Here is a 10,670-nt window from a genome sequence, read left to right as displayed (position 1 = left end):
GTCATTCTATTTTGGGGTATTTCTCAGTACCATCTTCAGTTAGACATAATAAATCATTTGGTCAAAATTTCACCAGTTAGAGCTGTACTAGCATGTATCTTCGGAGCAGTATATTATACAGTAGTAATGAGTCATCCATCCTCAGTCCCTTGAACAAAGAGTTGCTGCATTCACCTGATACTGACAGGATATTCTTTGAATTCTCTCTTGATCAGTCAGAGAGATATGCAATGTTGTTGTACATGTCACAATAACTGACACAGTTTGTTTAGGGTTAATAATTGACTATTTTTGTTTGCAGATTTCCAACTTTGAATCGATGGTTTCAGATGCAGACTAATCTTGACCGAGTTTCTGAGATTGTTGTAACACCCAAGGATACAAATGATGCTAGTGGGATACAAAACAACAGGAAATCATCCGTTAAACGATCTCGAGAGAATGAAATTGCGACCAACAGAGAATGATTTTGATTTTCGAATGGATCTAAGTGACGAAAAAGTGAACACAACATTCATAACCCTGATTCCTGTTAGTTAGCTCTGGTTAATATTTTAGACCGGTTACCCAGTTCTGGTTAATATTTTACCTCAATCCCCACTTTTGCATGAATCTAACTTGATTTTTTTGTTAATTTTCAGAAACTCGAAGCTTATAACATGCTGCAGAGCTCTTTAGGTGAGATACTTTAGCCCAATATTTATCCCTTAAGAAGGATCAGATAACAACTAAGCCTTGTTGAACCGAGATGTGGCTGTAAGTTATCTGTCTTATGTATCCAGATTAGTCCTAGCGCTGCAGACTTGGGGGAGACTTTATGCTCCCTGAACTTTGCTAGTCGAGTCAAGGGAATCGAATATGGTCCAGCTCGCAAGCAGACAGATTTTTCTGAGCTCCTCAAGTATAAGCATCTGGTATGTTCTATGAGAATTTTTTAGAATAATATTGTTGTTGAGTTTTGCCTGCTGTTTATGCTCGTATTTCTTTTAACAGGCTAAGAAATCAAAGCATGATGAAAAAGAAGCAAAGAAACTGCAGGACATTGTACAATCTTTGCAGCTAAGACTTTCTGCCAGAGAGCATATCAGATAGTAGTGCCTAACTCTTTCTCATTCAGATAATGCTCGCGAAAATCTTCGAATTCTCAATTTTTTTTTGTCATCTTACACTCACAAATTTCTTTCTTTGGCGCTCAAAGCTGCTAACTGTCTTTTTGTCGTCTACTCTTTCCTTCTGTTTGACCGTCACTTTACCTCTCAAAGTTAGCTTATTAAATTTTCTAGGATTATTGTACTGGAACTGAAATTACCATTTGACTCCTTGTCACAGGATTGAAGGACGCTGTTGACCGTAAAACAAAATGGTTGTAAGTACTTTTTCTTGTCACGTTCTTTTATGGTGCTGTCAACAAAACTTGTTATTAAATGAATATAGATTCTGAATTGGCAGCTTTGCCTTTTACTACCAAGTTTAGACTTTAGAGTCTGTTTTGTCTAATTTGATTGATGGAATTTGATGATGATGGTGATTTCATGGTATATACTAGCTGGCCAACAACAAGAACAACCGTTAAAACTTCATGATACCGAATAAAACTCGATCCGTTAAAACTTACACGCCACTGTCATTTTGCAGTGTGATTCATACCTTGGGTATGATCAGGAGTATAATTTTACAATCGATGTCAAAGATCCGAAACTGTTGAAGATGACAGTTGAAAGGAGGAGCTCTGTATTCCTTTTAATGGCTGCCTGACCAGTAATGCGGACTGCTCTTGTTGTAGTCGTATAATCTGCTTCTTGTTTAGAATCACTACTTAGTACGTCTCTTTTTGAACACTTTGTGGCTTTTGAAGATTATGACTGTCTGAAGTATTATGCAGTTTCTGATGATATATCTTGAAAATATTTGGTGGTTGTATTTTCAGGGAAATGCTAAGCTTTTGCTACATGTTAAGTCTAATATGCAGCTATTGTTGCTGTTAATGGTGGCTGCGTTCTGATTCTAGGATCTGGCTGTTGCTGAGGTTTGTGCTTGCGTTTCTTTCTAAGAACAGGCACTTAATATCATGTAATTCTAGGATCTGACGTTGTTATTTACTGAATATGAAGTTCTCTTTGATTTGAAGTTATATTTCTAATTATGTGCGTGATATTGTGTTATGGGTTATTTTGATGCGCTGCCACAGGTCACTATTGAAACAGTGGTGACAATGGAGGTTATCCTTTGGACAGTTCTTTGGAATGAATTTGAGGGTGAATTTGATAATGAGAAGAATTTGCTTGGAGGTTCGTTAGGCGAGAAAGTTGCTGAAGATCTTAAACAAAGAGTTATTGAACATGTAAGCTTTATCTATATTTTCTTTAATCCTTCAGAAAATAATGATAATACTTAGTTTTATAATTTATTTGTTTGCTCTCTTGGCAGAACATACTTGTTATTTCAAAGTACAACTCAAAGATCACCTTGAAGAGACTGTCGAACTTATTATGCCTCAATATTCAGGTTTGCTACTTTCACGAGCTAGAGTACTTGCACTATCTTTTCTATGTTGAACAGTTTCCAAACACAGTAGGCAACTTATTGGATGTATCTTCTGGAAATTCTTGCCTAAATCATCATTCCAGCTAGCAATTCTCATTAATTCTGATGGCAATTATATCTAGTATGTTGAATATGCATGAGCATTTATTTCCTTGTGGTAGATGTACACTGATTTAGGTTGGTTGAGCTAGAAGATGTCCACTCAATTGGCCAAGCTTGCTCCTTGACAGCAAGTATGGTGTTATAGCAGCTTTTTGTAAAATAGAGGAATGGGTTAAATAAAATTGATGAGAAACTATCTATGTTTTTGCATCTTTCTCAAAATGATTCTTGGATTTTGGAAATGTACATTCCCTTCCTGTTCTTTGTAGTGCAAAATGACCCATAGCGTTACCTCAAGGTTTTTACGTTTGGACACTTGCCCACTTTAATTTTCTATAAATCTAAACCCTTTACATGATTCATATGATTAGTGTTAACTTTTCAAGACTTAATCCAATCTATTTATGCACATTTGAGACTTGTTTGGCCGTTATAGGGCATATATAGGCTAAAATGACATTTTCGCTCACAACTTTGAATTAACGAACTTAAGAACTCATTTCAAACTTATTACATGATTCATATGATTAGTTTTAACTTTCCAAGACTTAGTTATGCAAATTTGACACTTGTTTGGCCATTATAGGTCAGATTTAGGCTAAAATGACATTTTAGCTCCCAACTTATAACTAACGAACCTAAAACCTCATTTGAAACTTATTACATGATTAATTTATTAGTTTTAAGTTTCCAAGATTCAATCCAATCGATTTATGTACATTTGAGACTTGTTTGGTCGTTATAGGTCATATTTAGGCTAAAATGAGGCATTTTCGCTCCCAACTTTGAACTAACGAACCTAAACACTCATTTCAAACTTAATACATGATTCATATGATTAGTGTTAACTTTCGAAGACTCAATCCAATCTATTTATGCACATTTGAGACTTGTTTGGCTGTTATAGGTCATATTTAGGCTAAAATGATATTTTCGCTCATAACTTTGAACTAACGAACTTAAGAACTCATTTCAAACTTACTACATGATTCATATGATTAGTGTTAACTTTCGAAGACTCAATCCAATCTATTTACGCACATTTGAGACTTGTTTGGCTGTTATAGGTCATATTTAGGCTAAAATGACGTTTTCGCTCATATCTTTGAACTAACGAACTTAAGAACTCATTTCAAACTTATTATATGATTCATATGATTCGTTTTAACTTTCCAAGACTAAATCCAATCTGTTTATGCACATTTTAGACTTGTTTGGTCGTTATAGGTCATATTTAGGCTAAAATGAGAAATTTTCGCTCCCAACTTTGAACTAAAGAACCTAAAGACTCATTTTAAACCCTTTACATGATTAATATGCTTAGTTTTAAGTTTCCAATACTCCTTCCAATCTATTTACGCACATTTAAGGCTCATTGGGTCCTTATAGGTCATATTTAGACTAATTCGTTCCCCACTTTGAACTAAAGAACCTAAGGACTCATTTCAAACTTATTACATGATTAATATGCTTAGTTTTAAATATTTCAATATTCATTCCAATATATTTATGCACATTTAAGGCTCATTAAGTCGTTATAGGTCATATTTAGACTAAAATGACATTAAATCTAATACTCCCATCAAATTTTTGTTTTTGAAGGTCTATACTCCGAGGAATGCGCCTTATGCTAGTGAGGAAATCGATGTGGTTCGTGAGCAATGGGCAAAGTTTTATTATTCGCCCGAGGGCGCTTGATCGAGTTGGTTTAGATGTTATAGAATAATTTTTTTATATTAAAATGTATGCGTACGTTGAAATTGGAACGTACATATACTTAAATGTAGTACGTGCACTTTGGTTTTGGGATATATAGTATACAAAACACCGATTATTGTTTTTATATTTGTTATACAGGTTGCGATATTCTATTATTGTTGTTGACAGGTTTCTATTTCGTACAAGACACTCTATGTATAGCTAAATAAAACTAAAATTTTCCCGCCAAAAGTACTTTGTTGCAGCGTACATATAAATGTATGCTGCAACAAGGGTGTAAAATTAGGCCAAAATCATGACCTGTTGCAGCGTACAAATAGTTGTTCGCTGCAACAGGTTATGTCTTTTGCAGCGTACACCCATTTGTACGCTGCAACAAGTCATGATTTTGGCCTAATTTTACATACTTGTTGCAGCGTACATTGTTCGCTGCAAAAAGTGCTGCAACAAAGCACTTTTCGCAGCGAACAATGTACGTTGCAACAAGTTTAGACTTGTTGTAGGCCCCCCAGTTGCAGCATACGATGTACGCTGCAACAGGGGTATAAAAGCCCGCTGCAACAAGGGTTTTTTCTACTAGTGTTTGTTCGATCGTTTGCATTCTTGTGCAAGCGAGGTCAGCGAAGAAAGTTTTCTTCGTCTTGTGTGACCGAACATAAAACCCCGTTCGGTCGAATGGGAATCCTTTGGCTCAAGTCTCCTACGCATCTCCATTTGGTCGAACAAGGAAAGCCGTTTGGGCGCACAACTTTTGTGCGGTCGAACAAAACCTGTGCTGTCGAATTACCAGAGTTGTGCGGTCGTTTTACAATCTTGGGACATTCTGTCTCAAAAATCCGTTTTGTGCGACCGAATGACAGAGGGCATTCGACCGCACAAAACTGGAATCTCCTTGAACTCCATTTGCACTACCTGTTCGGGCGCACAAAACGCCACTCGACCGCACAAGCCCTGTTTTGGCTCAAATTCACTTGTTTTCCATCATTTTTCATCAAGATCACCTATAAAGCACAAGATGGAACAAAACTTATAAATCTCACACAAAAAGCTACAAAAACTATAAAAGAAGCATAAAAACTAACATAAAATCCTAGGCTAAGAGCGACATAAATGTCGCTCATCACTTGGTAATGGTCTTCTTTTAGGGGATCGAAAACCCTCTTCGATTACAATGGATTGTACTCCTGTATATGATTCAAAATAAATAAATCTCCAACTCCAAGTAAATTTAGGAAGCTCGATGTTGATTACTGGATACGTAAATGTGAGTCCCATTACTTCACATCCCCGGACAGTAGCGGAGACAGGGGGGCTGGTAGGGGCAGCCGCCCCCCTTAAAGATAAAAATAAACTGGTTATATATTAAAAATTTATACATCAGACAAAGAGTTTTTCTTGCCCCAGTGGTTGCAAGTGAGGCCTATTGAAGCATAGGTGTCACGATCCGAGTGTTTTGACACCGGATCCGTGCGGCGCCCTCTTGCCTAGTGGCGGCAAGAAGGCAAGCCTTGTACGGAATGAGTGTCTTGTGACTCGTAGGGGCACAAGTAAGTGTCTGATTCTGAAAGGGCACTCTTGCCTATTGGCGACAAGAGCGAGGGTCGAGGGTCGAGCGGGGCGCTTGTGTGCGCACAGCAGGCACAAGCGGGACCGTTTACGAGAGTGTATCTGTGTTGAGGGACTTTGATGGGTCTTGGAAATCTTAAAAGCATGCGACAGCACAATATCTATAAAGGCTAGAAACAACACATGAATTAAGCAAGGGCAACTTCTGATGAGAGGTATTGGTTCATACCCCTCATAGAGGTTTATTTTGAATTAGCTAAAACTTCCTAGTGAACACTGGAATTAAAGAAACATAATAATTCTATCTAGAGCCTAAAAACTATTAGAAAGTTCTTAGAAAGCACTAGATAAGAAAAATACAAGTAAAGGAAGGTTAGATTCTAATATCCTCCTCCACTTAAGCTGTCGACGACCTCGTCGACTTACAAGAATTACAATGGATAAAAGAAAAATCTCTTATTCTAAACTCTGTAGTCTTTGCTGCTCCGTTGGTTGATGGCGGTTGTTAGAGTTTTCGTTGATCTTCTTGTCTCTTGGTAGCTTGTTTTGTATCTGCTGATGTTTTGTTGGCTTGAGTTTGATGCTTTTTGTGAATCCAAGTCTTCCTTGATTCTTGTTTATTTCTCGAAGCAGCTTGCCCCGAACTATCTTGATTCTTGTATCTGCAGCGAGGTTGTGTCTGAGATGTCGCCTTTCTGTGTGGCTCTATCACTCGCTTTGGTGGGTATCTGGTGCGAGGTTGTTTCTGGGATGTCGCCTTCTTTTGGGGCTTCATTACTCGCATTGCCGACAAGTGTCGGACTTCTTCTTCTTCCTCTTCCTATTCTTCTTGAGGTATCATTCTCATGGTGCCCATTCTGTATATGGAACCTATTATGTGAGGCTGCACATCTTCTTCTTCTTTGGGCTTGCCTGTTTCATGGACGGTCATGGCCGACAGTCTCTTTTGGGGGTTGTCAATCTCCCCTTTGTGTTTGCAATCCCACCATTTGTGTTGGCCTCGACATAGCAAGCAGTTAAGCCTACTGATGTTTCCCGAGGGTGTGCCGACTTTGGATTCTCTTGTTGATTGGGATGGCGACGACCATGATTTCTAAGAGTCGCCTCCCCCACTTCTTGGCTTGAATCCCCCGACTGAGCTGGACGGCACCTTCGAGCCACTTGTTGCGCTCTTAGGTGAGTTTGGAGTCGGGCCCTCCAAACTTGTAGGTGTCCCCCTTGATTCTTCTTCTGAGCGATGGGCCCTCCCAGCAGAGTAGTCCATTAATCGCTCTGCAGCAGTCATTGCGGCCGAAAGGGTGTCAACCTTCGCCCTCAATACTTCGCGCTGTGCCCATTCTTGTAGCCCGTGAACAAAGTTGAACAACCGATCCTTTTCATTCATGTCACGGATGTCCAACATACAAGCCAAGTATTCTTTCACATAGTCGTGTATGGAGCCCTTGTGACGGATCTCCTGCAGCTTCATTCTTGCAACAAACTCGGTGTTCTCGGGGTAGAAATAATCTTTGAGTTCCTTCTTGAACTCTTCCCAAGTATCTATCTTGATCTTCCCACTTTCGATGTCGGCGTGCTTTGTGCGCCACCATAGCTTCGCATCATCCGACAAGTGCATGGTTGCAGTATCAACCTTTAGATCGTTGCTCAGCTGACAAATCCTAAAGTACTGCTCCATGTCGAAGAGGAAGTTATCAACTTCCTTCGAGTCTCTAGCCCCACCGTAGTCTCGAGGCTTTGGAGGTTTGATCTTCATCGCACCACCTCCACTCGAGTCAGTTCTTGCAGCGCGCATCAGTGTCGCGCATTTATCTTGGGCATCTTCAACTTGCTTCTGGACAAAGTTGAGTTGTTCCTGAAGCGCTTCTTTCTCTTGCATGAGCTCATCGATCGCACCCTCGAGTCTTTCTAGCTCTTTGGCTTGGCCAATCACAATTTTCTCGAGTCGGGTCCAGCTCTCTGACTTGCCTTCCATCCAAGCTAGTCTTTCTTCGATTGTTTCCATCTCAGTTTGCTTCTTGGGTCTCTCGATGCCTAGGTTTGAACCTTGGCTCTGATACCAACTGTCACGGTCCTAGTGTTTTGACACCGGATCCGTGCGGCGCCCTCTTGCCTAGTGGCGGCAAGGAGGCAAGCCTTGTGCGAAATGAGTGTCTTGTGACTCGTAGGGGCACGAGTAAGCGTCTGATTCTGAAAGGGCACTCTTGCCTATTGGCGACAAGAGCGAGGGTCGAGGGTCGAGGGTCGAGCGGGGCGGTTGTGTGCGCACAGCAGGCACAAGCGGGATCGTCGACGAGAGTGTATCTGTTTTGAGGGACTTTGATGGGTCTTGGAAATCTTAAAAGCATGCGACAGCACAATATCTATAAAGGCTAGCAACAACACATGAATTAAGCAAGGGCAACTTCTGATGAGAGGTATTGGTTCATACCCCTCATAGAGGTTTATTTTGAATTAGCTAAAACTTCCCAGTGAACACTGGAATTACAAAAACATAATAATTCTATCGAGAGCCTAGAAAACTATTAGAAAGATCTTATAAAGCACTAGATAAGCAAAATACAAGTAAAGGAAGGTTGGATTCTAACAATAGGTGCGAGGTTCAATTCCTTCTACGGATACTTTTCTCACATTATGCTTTTTACATGTTCTCTGTTAGATCAGCGGTGAAGTATTGTGAACTCGTTAGACGAGCTTGCTGTTTAACTGCTACCACTAGCAAAATGGGTCTTTTTTTTATTGGGGGTTTTTACATCTTTAAATAGTCATTTTTTTATTTTACACATGTTTTTTTTTTTTGGCAATTACACATGTTTCTAGATCTCATATTTTATGTCATTATATTTAACTCTACAATTGATTGTACATATTTATAAATTCTTATTATATATATAATTCGTATTTAAAACATAATAAAATTAACGCACCAAATACATAAAATTTGAAACATAAAATTTTTCATGAAATGCCCTTGAGGTTTGCAAAAACGCACCAAATACCCTCGCGTCTTTTGAATCACATAATATACCCCTATTTTTTCCCAAGTTTGCACCAAATACCCCTAAACCGACTTTCCGTTAGTCCTCCGTTAAGTTGTGTTTATAATTCACAAAATACACCTATTTTGAAACTAAGTTGCACCAAATACCCAAACTGCTTTTAAACTGCAGAATTTGATTTCCACAAATCGTTCACCTAAATCAATTTAATCAACCTAAAAGTTAAACCTAAAACAGAAATATAAGTAATAATCAAATAAAATTGTGGAATAACAAGATTTAGATAGCATTTAAGAGTGCTTTATTACATCCCCTGTTAGGAGCCTTTGAAAATCTTTATTCACTCTGCGTATTGCCCTACCTGGAAGCCTGGATGCACTTGGCGTGAATGCAAGGAAAAGAAACAAAAGAAAAAGAGGAGACATTGCTGCTGCTAGCAATGTAGCATCACTATGGGGATTGGAAAGTCAGCTTGTATGCCACTGAGAAATGTAATTACAAGAGGAGATAAAAGAGAAGTGATCCATTCAGAAATCATGTTTTAGCAGCTTTGTGGTTGGGATAGTCTAGCCTCTCGAATGCAAGCTGGTTTCATTGGTTGGTTATCAATACGATTTCCCTTTAATTTCTCTTCTGCAGTCTTGTTTTTCTCCATTCCCGACCTTTCTTCTCTGATCTAAACCCATTCTTGCAGCAGGTGCGGCACTGCAACACACAAAAAAGCCCCGGTAATTCAGTAATTTAGTATCTTAGTTCTTGTTTTGTCAAAGCCCCAAATTTCAATGGGCACAATTTAACCTGCAACACTAATATACTAATCCAATCAACAACCCTTTCTTTGTTAATTACTACCTAAATCGACAATGATATACCCAAATTACCAACACTCAATTACCGAAAAAGCCCCAGTCGAGAACCCTAGTTTTCGAAAAACCCCCAATAAAACAACCCTAGTTTAACCAATCCTTCAATCGAAGAACCCTAATTTTTAAAACCCCCAATAAGAGAACCCTAATTTATAAAGAAACCCCCAATTTCACAACACAAAAACATCACAAAGAGAACATAGTGAAAAAGAATCGAGGGAGGAGTTGAGGAGAGAGATTACTTGTCATCACGGTTAAAGCTTCCAACCTTGGTCAACAATGGTAGAGAGCACAATTAAGAATTGAGGGAGGAGTGAATTCAAGAACAATCCATTTAAATTTGATGGCGCGTGAAGGATCTCAATCTACACCGAAGAACATTGCGGTGGCGCGCGAAGGAGATCGACCACCGCCGACCAGAGAGCAAGAGGAAGAACAGGGGAGAGGAGAGAACAGGGGAGAGGAGAGAGAAAGAGGAAGAACAGGGGAGAGGAGAGAGAAAGATAAGAAGTTTGAGATTTTTTTGGAATTTATGTCGAAAAACATCATTAAGGGCAAAATGGTAAATTGCAACTAACGGTAGACTAACGTCCGTTAGCTCCAAGTGCATCTCATGAACAGTACGAAAAAATAGGGGTATATTATGTGAATCGAAACACGCGAGGGTATTTGGTGCATTTTTGCAAACCTCGAGGGCTTTTCATGAAAAAACCGTAAAATTAATTAAGTATTTTTTAAAACTTTTTTTTTTTGAAGTCACCCGTACGAGAACAACCGCCCCCTCAAAGTTAAAATCCTGGCTCCATCATTATATTGTCCTCAGATAAGCTATGTATATTCCTATGTGCCTTAATTAGCCCACTTTTACCTGAATTTC

Source organism: Spinacia oleracea, chromosome 6 (assembly GCF_020520425.1).
Source record: "Spinacia oleracea cultivar Varoflay chromosome 6, BTI_SOV_V1, whole genome shotgun sequence".
Taxonomy (NCBI): Eukaryota; Viridiplantae; Streptophyta; class Magnoliopsida; order Caryophyllales; family Amaranthaceae; genus Spinacia; species Spinacia oleracea.
This window is presented reverse-complemented; position numbering follows the sequence as displayed.